At 44.0% G+C, this 14,083-nt stretch overlaps 1 long non-coding RNA gene across 1 annotated transcript in view; it reads right to left on the bottom strand.

Moving 5' to 3' along the window:
• Positions 1 to 1,328: 1,328 nt before the first annotated feature.
• Positions 1,329 to 14,083, bottom strand: part of LOC311517307 — a 34,678-nt gene continuing 21,923 nt past the window's right edge. Inside the window, exons 2-3 of the long non-coding RNA XR_014710656.1 lie at positions 5,925 to 5,991; positions 1,329 to 1,761 (exon numbers count right to left, since the gene is read on the bottom strand). This is a non-coding gene — a long non-coding RNA (uncharacterized lncRNA). The remainder of the gene's footprint in view (positions 1,762 to 5,924; positions 5,992 to 14,083) is intronic.

The raw sequence follows: 14,083 nt of genomic DNA, 5'->3' as shown, positions 1-14,083 counted from the left end.
GCTATAAAAAATTTCATACAAAAAGTCCCAAACCATGTTGGAAGAACAGTTACGTACTTAAGTTAGGAAACGCCAAAATTAAGGTTAAAAGAAGTACTTGTGGCACCTTAGAGACTAACAATTTATTTGAGCATAAGCTTTTGTGAGCTACAGCTCACTTCATCGGATGCATTCAGTGAAAAATACAGTGGGGAGATTTATATACATAGAGAACATGAAACAATAGGTGTTACCATACACACTGCAACGAGAGTGATCACTTAAGGTGAGCTATTACCAGCAGGAAGGTAGGGGTGGGGTGGGGGAAAACCTTTTGTAGTGATAATCAAGGTGGGCCATTTCCAGCAGTTGACAAGAACGTCTGAGGAACAGTGGCGGGTGGAGCGGGGGAATAAACATGGGGAAATAATTTTACTTTGTGTAATGACCCATCCACTCCCAGTCTCTATTCAAGCCTAAATTAATTGTATCCAGTTTGCAAATTAATTCCAATTCAGCAGTCTCTCATTGGAGTCTGTTTTTGAAGTGTTTTTGTTGAAGAATTGTAACTTTTAGGTCTGTAATCGAGTGACCAGAGAGATTGAAAAATGTAGAGACTGTCCAGTTTGACAAATGTACATGGCAGAGGGGCATTGCTGGTACATGATGGCATATATCACATTGGTAGATGTGCAGGTGAACGAGCCTCTGATAGTGTGGCTGATGTGATTAGGTCCTATGATGGTGTCCCCTGAATAGATATGTGGACACAGTTGGCAACGGGTTTGTTGCAAGGATAGGTTCCTGGGTTAGTGGTTCTGTTGTGCGGTTGCTGGTGAGTATTTGCTTTAGGTTGGGGGTCTGTCTGTAGGCAAGGACTGGCCTGTCTCCCAAGATCGGAGAGAGTGGTGGGTCGTCCTTCAGGATAGGTTGTAGATCCTTGATGATGCATTGGAGAGGTTTTAGTTGGGGGCTGAAGGTGATGGCTAGTGGCGTTCTGTTATTTTCTTTGTTGGGCCTGTCCTGTAGTAGGTGACTTCTGGGTACTCTTCTGGCTCTGTCAATCTGTTTCTTCACTTCAGCAGGTGGGTACTGTAATTGTAAGAATGCTTGATAGAGATCTTGTAGGTGTTTGTCTCTGTCTGAGGGGTTGGAGCAAATGCGGTTGTATCGCAGAGCTTGGCTGTAGACGATGGATCATGTGGTGTGGTCAGGGTGAAAGCTGGAGGCATGTAGGTAGGAATAGCGGTCAGTAGGTTTCCGGTATAGGGTGGTGTTTATGTGACCATCGCTTATTAGCACTGTCGTGTCCAGGAAGTGGATCTCTTGTGTGGACTGGTCCAGGCTGAGGTTGATGGTGGGATGGAAATTGTTGAAATTGTGGTGGAATTCCTCAAGGGCTTCTTTTCCTTGGGTCCAGATGATGAAGATGTCATCAATGTAGCGCAACTAGAGTAGGGGCATTAGGGGATGAGAGCTGAGGAAGCGTTGTTCTAAGTCAGCCATAAAAATGTTGGCAGACTGTGGGGACACGCGGGTACCCATAGCAGTGCCGCTGATTTGAACGTATACGTTGTCCCCAAATGTGCAATAGTTATGGGTGAGGACAAAGTCTCAAAGTTCAGCCACCAGGTTTGCCATGACATTATCAGGGATACTGTTCCCAACGGCTTGTAGTCCATCTTTGCGTGGAATGTTGGTGTAGAGGGCTTCTACATCCGTAGTGGCCAGGATGGTGTTTTCAGGAAGATCACCGATGGATTGTAGTTTCCTCAGGAGTTTCTATGTAAAAGAATAAATGGACACAAATCAGATGTCAAGAATTAGAACATTCAAAAACCAGTTGGAGAACACTTCAATCTCTCTGGTCACTCAATTACAGACCTAAAAGTTGCAATTCTTCAATAAAAACACTTCAAAAACAGACTCCAAGGAGAGACTGCTGAATTGTAATTAATTTGCAAACTGGATACAATTAACCTAGGCTTGAATAGAGACTGGGAGTGGATGGGTCATTACACAAAGTAAAACTATTTCCCCATGTTTATTCCCCCTCCACCCCCGACTGTTCCTCAGACGTTCTTGTCAACTGCTGGAAATGGCCCACCTTGATTATCACTACAAAAGGTATTTCCCCCCCCCCCACTCTGCTGCTGGTAATAGCTCACCTTAAGTGATCACTCTGGTTACAGTGTGTATGGTAACACCTATTGTTTCATGTTCTGTATGTATATAAATCTCCCCACTGTATTTTTCACTGAATGCATCCGATGAAGTGAGGTGTAGCTCACGAAAGCTTATGCTCAAATAAATTTGTTAGTCTCTAAGGTGCCACAAGTACTCCCTTTTCTTTTTTGTGAATACAGACTAACACTGCTGCTACTGTGAAACCCAAAATTAAGGTTGTCGCTCAACTTTAATTCTGCCCCCTTGTGCCAATGCCTTACAATGAAGTCTTTAATTATGGGATCACATATTACTTCTCAAACAGTACAATATATCAAATGGCTTTTTCATCTGTGACAGGTTTCAGAGTGGGAGCGCTGTTAGTCTGTATCAGCAAAAAGAACGAGGAGTACTTTTGGCACCTTAGAGACTAACAAATTTATTTGAGCATAAGCTTTTGTGGGCTAAAACCCACTTTATCAGATTCATGCAGTGGAAAATACAGTAGGAAGATATATACACACACACAGAACATGAAAAAATGGGTGTTGCCATACACACTATAATGAGAGTGATCAATTAAGGTGAGCTATTATCAGCAGGAGAATGGCCCATTTCCAACAGTTGAAAAGAAGGTGTGAGTAACAGTAGGGGGGGGAAATAAGCATGGGGAAATAGTTTTACTTTGTGTAATGACCCATCCACTCCCAGTCTTTATTCAAGCCTAATTTAATGGTGTCCATTTTGCAAATTAATTCCAATTCAGCAGTCTCTCATTGGAGTCTGTTTTTGAAGTTTTTTTGTTGTAATATTGCAACTTTTAGGTCTGTAATTGAGTGACCAGGGACATTGAAGTGTTCTCCGACTGGTTTTTGAATGTTATAATTCTTGTGATCACATCAGCCACTCTATCAGAGGCTCGTTCACCTGCACAGCTACCAGTGTGATATATGCCCCCCTGCCATGTACACTGGCCAAACCGAACAGTCTCTACGTAAAAGAATAAATGGACAGAAATCAGATGTCAAGAATTATAACGATAATTATATATATCTTCATTGGATCCATGCAGTGGAAAATACATTAGGAAGTGGGTTTTAGCCCATGAAAGCTTATGCTCAAATACATTTGTTAGTCTCTAAGGTGCCACAAGTACTCCTCGTTCTTTTTTCATCTGCAGAAATCGTGCCTTGTTCCACAGGAATCCTATTTCAACCTCTGTGCACCTAAAAAGCTGCACAGGGACTAAGTCTAGGAACCCACAAGCTAAGCAAGTATTTGGCATAGCACATCATGTCATCATGATCAAAATTTAGCTCAGCTGAAAACATCTGTCATGAAACCTGATATATGTGAAAATACCAGACCAAAAAGAATCAGTTTGTATTTGAACTATGGAGAAATTTCAGTGCCTTAAGTAACCTAGAATGAGAATGTTAGTGAATGCTAGTGATGGATGAAACTGTTTAAAAAACAAATAGGCTTCAGAGTGCCATGGGATCAGCTAACCCCTTTCTTAGCATCTGGTGAGTCTTGCCTCAGTGTCCCCTCTTGGATGAATTCATATGCTTCCAGGCATTTCAAAATAACTTTCTCTCTCTTAGAGTCTCATTTATTACATCACAAAACAAATATACATTGACTATTCCTTTGGCTCTTACAGGCTGTGGTACTTCCCCCAATTCTCCCTGTAACACACAATTCCTTTCTGTTTTGCAGCACTGGACATAACAGAACACACTTCTGTCCCAAAGTCAGGTCCTAAAGCCTCCCCTGCAGGTATCTCCCCAGCTCTCTTCACTAGGAGCCACTTGAATCTTGGCAAGCTTCCTTAGCCTACCACTATCCTCGCTAATTTTAGATTCTTCCTGCTCCTTGTAGGTTTCCTCTTCTGAGTGAACAGACAGCCCCTGTACAAGCTGGGATGCTGTCATGTGACCTTGGTCACCTGACTTATGCATAGGCCTGAGTTTTGAAACAGGACACGGAAACATTCACATGAAACCTTGGTCCTTACACTAGTTATGAATAAACCATAAATAATGGATACTAATATACTGAACAAACAGCAGTCCAGTATGAGCCTTCTGTTGGACTAGTAAGGATTCAGGTAACAGATACACTTGTTCTCTGTAATAGTGTTGGATAATAAATAGTATTGGATAATAAAAAGTGTCAGTGAAGCCATATTGTGCGCTCTGAGAAAGAATGTATTTGTAGATTGAGGACAGCCTAAACATCCTATGATTACTTGGACTACAAAAAGCCAGCTAATAGCACCTAAAGCTTTTACAGAATTGTAGCATGTTGGATGGTTGTTTGCTGGCCAACATTTAGAATGGGTTCACCATCCAGTCAGGTTGTTCAGCAAGGAGAGATGACACCTGTAATTCTCTTTGATTAGTGACAGAAGCCCTGATTCAGCAATGTACCACTGAAGTCAATGGGACTGCATGCTTAAAGCTAGGTATGTTTTAAGTACCTTGCTGAACTGGGGCCAGACTGGCTAATGGGGAGAGCAGTGGAGATCCTGCAAAGAAGATTATAACTGAGTAGAGAAGAAGTTATAGAAGATCTAGATTATGTTATGATCTATCTATGATTATACTCATACACAACAGTCAAGAGAATATTAGTGATAGGTATGGAAATGAAAAGTCATCTGCTCCTAAAGATAAGCATGAAAATGTAAAAGGTGCTGAAGATGAGCTGCTCTGCACATGAGTCACTATAGACCCTGGAGCCAGGAGAGGAAACAATTATTCAGTGAAAAGAAAGTGAATAGCCTCCACTGCCTTGGAGCTATTGTTTCCATTTCTGGTAGGGCTGCTCAGGATAACAAAGAAAGCACTAGTAATTATTAAGACAAAAAATTACAAAGAATAATGTGTAGCAATCTAGTGTGCATACAGCGAGAAAGCTTAAGATAACCCAAAGCTGTTCTTGTTGTAAGGGCTAAAAGCTGAAAGAGGAATAAATAAATTGTACAATGGCCATTTAAAAATGAAACTTTAGCATGCAAAGCAATTCCTGTGTTGGAATTTGGAATAAGGCCACTGCTCAGACTGATGCATAAAACACCTGTGACCATAAAGGAGCACATTTTTTTTTTTTTTACCATGAAAGAACTGTAAATATGTCCTCCAGGGTTATGTCTGTGGGATATTATTTTTAAAAGCAACATTGAGTGCCATTCCCTTTTACAGACTATTACAGTAAAACCTCATATTCTCCAACACCTCAGGAATGGAGGTTGTTCGTAACTCTGAACAAAACATTGTGATTGTTCTTTTAAAAGTTTACAACCGAACCTTAATGCAGCTTTGAAACTTTACTATGCAGAAGAAAAATACTGCTTTTAACAATCTTAATTCAAATGAAACACGCACAGAAATGGTTTCCTTATCTTGTTTTAAAAAACTTTCCCTTTATATTTTTAGTAGTTTAAGTTTAATACAGTACTATACTGTATTTGCGGGTTGTTGGTTGTTTTTTTTTTTGGTCGGCTGCTGCTGCCTTATTGTGTACTTCCAGTTCTAAATGAGATGTGTGGCTGATCAGTTAGTTCTTAACTCTGGTGTTTGTAACTCTGAGGTTCTACTGTATTTTAAAAATTTTCCTGGTTTCTGCTGTTATCTTCAGTTACCACCTCCACACCACCTGCATGCCCTTTCACATATTTTTAATTTTTTTTTCAATATTAGCCACAGACTAGTCCTTGAAATGTTTGTCTCTTTAGGTTTTATTTAATACAGTTAAAATAAATTTCTTATACATACAGCTTTTTATGGCAGCTATGTTCATTATGTGTATAATCCTCTTCATCTCTACATTTGACAGATATCTCTATAAAGGAAAACAAAACAAAGCAGAATAAGGAAAAAGGAATTATCTGATCAAAAACATTTTATATGAGAAAACAATTACGTTCAAATAAGAATATTTAATCATGTAAGGTAAAATTCACCCTCTGTGCAGAAAGCCCACATCCGGCCATTTCCTTGTTCATGTGGACCTTCTACACAGGGGTGAATTTCACCCTTAAAGATTAGAGCTAATTTGGTCCTCTCCTAAGTTTCATAAACATGCACAGGGGAGCACCGAGTAGGAAAACAAAGGAAATACATTGGTCAAACTGGACAGTCTGTACGTAAAAGAGTAAATGGACACAAATCAGATGTCAAGAATTATAACATTCATAAACCAGTCGGAGAACACTTCAATGTCTCTGGTCACGCGATTACAGACATGAAAGTCGCTATTTTACAACAAAAAAACTTCAAATCCAGACTCCAGCGAGAAACTGCTGAATTGGAATTCATTTGCAAATTGGATACAATTAACTTAGGCTTGAATAGAGACTGGGAGTGGCTTAGTCATTATGCAAGGTAGCCTATTTCCCCTTGTTTTTTCCTCCCCCCCCCCCCCCCCCCGACGTTCTTGTTAAACCCTGGATTTGTGCTGGAAATGGCCCACCTTGATTATCATACACATTGTAAGGAGAGTGATCACTTTAGATAAGCTATTACCAGCAGGAGAGTGGGGTGGGAGGAGGTATTTTTTTCATGCTTTGTGTGTATATAATAAGATCTTCTAAACTTTCCACAGTATGCATCCGATGAAGTGACCTGTAGCTCACGAAAGCTTATGCTCAAATAAATTGGTTAGTCTCTAAGGTGCCACAAGTACTCCTTTTCTTTTTGCGAATACAGACTAACACGGCTGTTACTCTGAAACCAGTGGAATTAAGGTTACTTCTAATGGAGGACTGAGCATGCAGTGAGAGGTGCTAAGTATCCAGAATTCATAGTGACTGACTCTATTCATAGTGTACTGAAAAATCCTAAGAGCAGATGAAGTCAGTTTATTTTTATATGAACTTTATAGGTCTCAGGTTTTCTCAGAATCAGCCCTTAAGTCTTCTTTTACTGGACAATTGAAACAGCTAACCCTTTTCTAATGTAGTTGTTTTTACAGTTATTGGACAAATTCAGTTGATGACAGTGGGTACAAGTCCACTAATGTCATTTGGACCCATACTATCTTTATGGCTGAACTGTTCTTTCTAACTTGGCTTTTTTGTACAAGATATTTTGGATATGGTTTTTTTTTTTAAATTTGGAAGAGGAGTAAAAATTAATCTAAACTTGCACTAATGGAAAAAATAATCAAAACTGTAATAAAAGTACAACAGTAATAGAAGGGTTTAACTCCATATATTTGAAATACGAATCTCACACTTTTATCACTTGGATACATAATCTTTAATTAATTAACAGCTATAGGACTTCAGTGGAATCTTTTTGCCACTGGAGGATCTCCGTATTTCCCCATGAATGCAGTAGAAATAGTCAGAATGTATAAAATAGTCAGACTAAAATACCAGTTTAAAAATGAACATAAGAGAGGGCTAGAAAGTTCAAGCAGTATGCTTTTTGGGACTATATTCTTAGTCTTGAAATGGTAACTACTTGCCTTCATCACACAGCTCCTCCATAGCTACCAACAGACTTCTTTTTGGCCTTGGCCTATAAAACACCACAGAAGTCCATAACAGTGCCAAGAGCACAATGTAGGCCTGCCAGCCCCCCCGTTCTTCTCCTTTTGGCTGCCAAATGTAGAACCTCCCCATGCATATGTTCGCATGGAAGGCCTGGCCATACCCACCATGCCCAACAACTCACGGGGTTGGGCAGTAGATGAGCGAGCCCCTCTATCCCAGAACCATGGTTAGTTAGAGGATTGTAAGGAAATTTCACTCCTGACTTCCTGCTGCCAGGATTCCTCTCATTGGAAGAGGGGTCTATGGCTCCAGATAGGAGGGTCATCCCCCACTAAGTGAGTTCTTGGGATTGGTTAAAGGCCACCTGATTGACTTTGGGCCAATCAGCTGGCAGAGGGGTGACGCTGAGAGAAGATTATGGGTTTGGCCTAGGGTGATGCTGAGAAAAGATTATGGGATTGGCAGGCTATGCTGGGAGAACATGCTGCTGACATGTTAGTGGAGGGAGTATGCCTAAATGTAGGGTTAAGAGATTGACCCAGGAAGCAGGCTGTGGGTATAGCCTAGGCAGAGCAACCCATGGGTTTGGACACTTGGCTACACAGCAGAGACTGGGATCTGTGATTCTAAGTTCACACTGCATCCAAGCATTAGTGAGCACAGCAATAGCCAGGAGTTATACTGATTTGGGACAGGCCAGGGGGCCTTTGTACTCTTTTAGATAATATAGTATTGTGACAGAGCAAGATATGTCTTTATCAAATTGTGAACTCCATTTTATATTAACAGCTCTATTTTGTATTGTGTGTCGAAACTTGCCAAATGCAAGGTCACTGCACTGCATTCCAGGACAGGACCTTAACACCTCCATTGAAGGTCCTCTCAAAAAGGAAGCCAGAACAGACCAAACTGGGGCTATCCATGCTGAATGACTGTCAATTGCTGGTCCAGTGCCAAGAAACGTTGTTGTTATTCACTCCCCTCTACAGCTGGGGCAAGCCTGCCTTGGGGCTGCGAGGTGGGGAGGCTGGAGCTCACCAGCTGAGAACATGGCTAAAAGGAGACAGAGACTGTACTTAAGAAGGGGTGCTGCTCTGAATGGAGGTAGGAAGAGCAAATGTCACCATGTGGAAACAGGATGTGCAGAAGAAAAGAGAGTATGAGAAACTCTACCTGGCCCAAAATGCAGACAAACACAGAAGGGGTGTTCAGAAGCTCAGATTAAGGGAGGGTGTACCTCAGGACTTTTATTATGTCTCAAAAATTTGTAACTTTTTATGAGTAAAGTGACTGTGCTTAAGAAATTCCTTTGCTAAACCCGTGTTTCCTGCTTTCCTGCCATGTTGTCCCTGAAGGGATTAAACTAGAAGCTCAGAGCCCCCACAGAACAGGTGCAGTTCTGCGGGAGAGTGTGCTCTCAAGAGGTCTGAGGAACTGGTTTCATGATCTAGTGTAGCTGGACTGCAGAGTCCCATGTCCCAAGGAAGGGCATCAGACAAGTGGTCTGAGCTTGGAATTGTACCCTGGAAACAGTGACTAGACTACCCAGACTCACTTGGCTTGGCAACACATGGGACTTGGTGGTTATGAAAGTGCTGACTGTACAGAGGGGGACTGGGCCCCATTGTATGTATAAATATGGACACTCATTTTTGTACTCTTGCTCAGGTGGTATGTGTGGCTCCCTGAAGGAGCTCCTAAATGGTCCCTTTTACTAACTGAACCTTTTTGTCTCTGCATAGATGAAGTATTAGGCATATCTGAATACAGCATTTATATTTTGGAGTTATTTCCAGCCTCACCAAAGGCTGTGGAAAGAAAACAAGAATTTTAGGCCTAGTGGGAGGCACAAAGCTTGGAATTTGGGGATTGCTCAGTGAATGAGGTGTACTCTTCACACTGCTTCTGTGAGGGCTGGATTAGGCTAGGCAGGCCCAATTAGCCGGTTAAGCAGCAAATAAGTGAAATATAGGCTGAGTGGAGAGCCTTGATTAGAAGGAAGCTCACCTGAGCAGAGGTGGGCTGAGCTAGTATAAACCCAGGAGGATGGTTTGTGGTTTAGTAGAGAGAGAAGGTGGGAACCCAGGGAAGGGGTAGGGCCCTGGGGGAAGGGTGTACCCTGAAGAGAGCAGGGTGGTGTAGGGTTGCCAACTTTCTAATCGTACAAAACTGAACACCCCTGCCCTGCCCCGCCCCATCCTTGTGACCCTGCTTCTGCCCTGCCCCATCTCCAAGGCCCTGTCCCCACTCACTGCATCCCCTTTCCCTCTGTTGCTCACTCTCCCCTGCCCTCACTCACTTTGACCTAGCTGGGGCAGGAGGTTGGGGTGAGGGAGGGGAGTGAGGGCTCCAGATGGGGGTGTGGGCTCTGGGATGGAGCCGGGGATGAGGGATTTGGGGTGCAGGAGACGGCTCTGGGCTGGGGGAGGGGGTGAGGACTCAGGGCCTTAGTCCCGGGCCCCCGCTGCACCGCTGACCAGACTTTTAATGGCCCGGTTGGCGGTGCTGACCAGAGCTGCTAGGGTCCCTTTTTGACCGGATGTTTTCTGGTCGAAAACCGGATGCCTGGCAACCCTTGGGTGGAGAAGAGACCCTGCAGGATGCAGAGTAGGAAGCAGCCCAGGGAGTAAGCAGCAAGGTTGGGGACTGAACAGACCCTGGCTGTGTGTTGTAGGATCCCCAGGCTGGAACCCAGAGTCGGGGAACCCAAGCCTGTCCTCTATCAGCCACCGAGGAAGGGGCACCAAGGGGCAGTGAAAGGGAAGACTGCCTGAGGCTGCTGGTGAGAAGGGACTTTGTGTAAGGGGACTGTTGAGCCCTTACTGAAACTTAGTGTGGTTTTTTGGTTGGCCCTCTCCCAGTACCAAAAGAAAGGGTAAAGATGAGAAATCAAGACACTGAGACTGACAGTCCCCAGGGCCAATGGGGAGAGGCCAATGCTCCAAGTCAGCAAGACTGACAGGGCAGGCCGGCCAATGTGGGTGTCAGGAGCCTGGGGTCCCATCCTCCATGTCAGCTGGAGCTGCCTGGGCCACAGCAAGACCAAGATAAGGAGAGAGCAGCAGCCAGAGCCAGAGAGAACTAGAATAGCAGCCTGGGGAGCTGAGCTGGAGGCAGAGTGAAGCTGCGGCTGGAGCAGTCTGGCGTCGGGTGTGGTGAGTAGCTGGGGAAAGCGAGGGGGACCTGGGGCAGCAGGCCCAGCGCAGAGAGATGCCCCCAGCCAAGATACCTTGCAGGCCAGACTTGGAGGTGGATCATAACCCCGACGGGGCACGGGCGACGCTGGGAAGAGGGGTCCTTCCACCTAGAGCCTGAGGGCGTGTGGCCACCGCGAGAGCAAGTGTCCAACCTGCAGCATCCCTGCAGCACAGCCAGGCCCTGGGTAGGAGGCCTGGAACGTGAGGTGCAGACTGAACTTCCCTTACATTCCAGAGACAGCTGTTTGTGGTTCTGCCGTGGCCACAGAGCAGGGTTACATGTTTTCCTTTAACCTTCCCCATTTTTTAAATTGGTTGCTGTTTCATAAATTGTATTTGCTTTGAACTGTATGTAATGATCAGTGGGTCAGGGAAGTGTCCAGTGTGGAGAGAGTACCCTGGAGTGGGGACACCCTAGCCCCCGTCGTAAGTGACCATGACAAGACTGGGGGGTGGTGTTGAGCCCCCAGGAATCCTGGGCCCAACCTTGTTGGGGTTACAAGGACTGCAACACAGAAGAGTGGGAGGGCAGCCCTTGAGGTTAGGCGGGCCTCTGGGTAAAAGGGAGGGGGAAGCGAGGACTCGGATCCTTCTGCTAGCCAATTCCACCAGGGTAGTGGTAAAACACTGGAATGCGTTGCCTAGGGAGGTGGTGGAATCTCCTTCCTTAGAAGTTTTTAAGGTCAGGCTTGACAAAGCCCTGGCTGGGATGATTTAATTGGGTATGGGTCCTGCTTTTGAGCAGGGGGTTGGACTAGATGACCTCCTGAGGTCCCTTCCAACCCTGATATTCTATGATTCTAGTATATAAGCCAGGAATGTTCCCCACAATGGTGGAACCATTCCCCCACTTATATCGTATACACCCCTGGAAGGGGAAACTATGTAGTGACCTGGCCAGGGGGATGAGTCACAAAGAGAAGTGATGCTGTAGCTCACGAAAGCTTATGCTCAAATAAATGTTAGTCTCTAAGGTGCCACAAGTACTCCTTTTCTTAAAGAGAAGGCTGCAGTTCCTGGAACAAGAGAGAAGCTGCAGAGAGGGAAAGAGAGAGAGTGCGACCACCAGAAGGAGCATTGGTCTGGCAGAGCTAATCCCCTGAACTATCAGGAGGCAGTACTGTCCTGCGGTGAGTAGAGTGCCCCATGACCCTACCACACAGGATTTAGATTTATGGCAGCCATTTTACTGGCTCTATCAAAAGACTATATAGCAATGTTAATGCCTCAAAGTGAAACATTTAAAGCAACAAGTGAAGTAATGTTTTCAAAAGGTAGTTAACTGAAATGACATATGGCCAGTGCCTTTGGGGTAACACCTCAAGCACCCTATGGTATAGTTATTAACCAACAGTGGCTAGGATCTCAGTTTTACATCTTGCACAACTCCTCCCTAACACCATTCTGGTATATGGATTCAGTTCTGACTTGGAAGGCAGAGGTGCTGCTAACATTTGGCCTTCAGGTAAAGATGAATTCATTCACTAGGGGTCCTATTTTTCCTCTCATGCTGCTTTTCCACTCCTATGAACTCACTCATTTAAGTGGAGTTACTTATGATTTATGTAGGTTCAAGTGAGGGGACACAGTCAGGCCCATTGAGACCCTTTTAAAACGAAAACCACAACAAATAAGGTAGCTTCTGTCTGGTGTTGACTGAATTTAAATGTCTTCAAACTTCCTTTTGGAATTACAAGATACAAAATGGAACATAACATGATGTGTATCTCACGGAAGCATTTTAAAAAAGGTCCAGGGGCCCAATTTTACCCCCAGCTAGGTACATAGAACTTCCGTTGCTAGAAAAGGGCATTGTGCAATTGTAGATAAGGGAGGAACTGAGTCCTGAGTGAAACCAAAGAACACACACAAACTACTTCTGAAGTTTCTACTTTTTTTTCCCCTTGTTCCCTTTACTATAGGTTTCTTCACTAACAGAGCCATCTTATCAGCCACATAAGAATTGCTGTAAATTTGGACATTCCTTGATTTTCCCCCAACCCCCACATCAAGTGCACTTCATTAGTGTGGAGGTGGCAGTTTTGATTGGATTTGATAATTCCTTTTATGATAGTCTCTCTCCACCTATAATTCCAAGATTCCATCCTATTCAGAATGCAGTTGCTAGATTGAGAACTCTTTGTAATTTAGGCCCTTCAAGGGTAGGATTGAGGGGGCATGGGAAGTGAGAGGGTGGTACTCCTCCAGGCTATACCCACAACCCAAGTTTCACTTAGTTGTGACACCAAGATAGGCTATCATTCACAATAGATCGATCATCATATTATGGTTTTCACTTTTGCCTTGCAGCAATGAAGTATATCAACAATGAAATAACTTTAAATGTGGTCATTAGGCTTCAGAATTATCATCCTTTTGAGATGTACAAGAGCAGTTCACACTTCTTAGAATTATTGTTTTTACTTAGGTTTCCCATCATCATGGTATTAGTTTACACTTACTTTAAAAACAAACAAACAAAAAAACCATATCAGTTAGACTTGTTACAAAGTGAAATCCTGGACTCGACAATAAAAGGTGTCAGCCCATAGGAAAATGTACTAGTTTGAAGAATCAACATAAACTTATCCGCTTAGACCCCTCAATATGACATTGGATTGTTGAGCAGCAAAAGTGCTATTCCCAAGCTGGTCAACTTTCAGAAAGAAAATACATTAAACAACTTTCAGAAACTTGCAAACAAGTCTCTTTTCTCTATTATTTGTAGAGCTAGTCAGAATGGAGTTTAATTGGAAAATGCCGATTCACTGAAAGCACTTCAGGTTTGACTAACTTCCATTGAATTGTGGAAACCTTCCTACAGAGGTGAAAGTAAGCAGGTCCGGTCCAGTATGGCGTACCGGCAAGAGCCAGTACGCTGTGCTGGACCGGACCTGCTTCCCCAGGCGGGCGATTTAAAGGGCCCAGGGCTCTCTGCAGCAGCCGGAGCCCTGGGCCCTTTAAATCACCTCCTGAGCCCCGCTGCCAGAGCCCTGGGGTAGTGGCGGCAGAGCTCTGGCGGTGATTTAAACAGCCTGGAGCTCCGCTGTGATAGCAGCGGCCAGAGCCCCAGGCCCTTTAAATCACCCCTGAGCCCCGGGGCTCTCAGCCGCCTCTGCAGTTGGTAGCTCCAGGGGTGATTTAAAGGGACTGGGGCTCCCAGCCATAGCCTGAGCCCCAGGGCCTTTAAATCTTGATTTAAAGGGCCTGGGTATTTAAAGGCCCCACCTCTTCCAGA

This window comes from Lepidochelys olivacea (genome assembly GCF_965140295.1).
Source record: "Lepidochelys olivacea isolate rLepOli2 genome assembly, chromosome: 2".
NCBI classification, from domain to species: Eukaryota; Metazoa; Chordata; order Testudines; family Cheloniidae; genus Lepidochelys; species Lepidochelys olivacea.
Note: the sequence above shows the minus strand (reverse complement) of the source record. Positions and strands in the feature narration are given on the sequence as shown.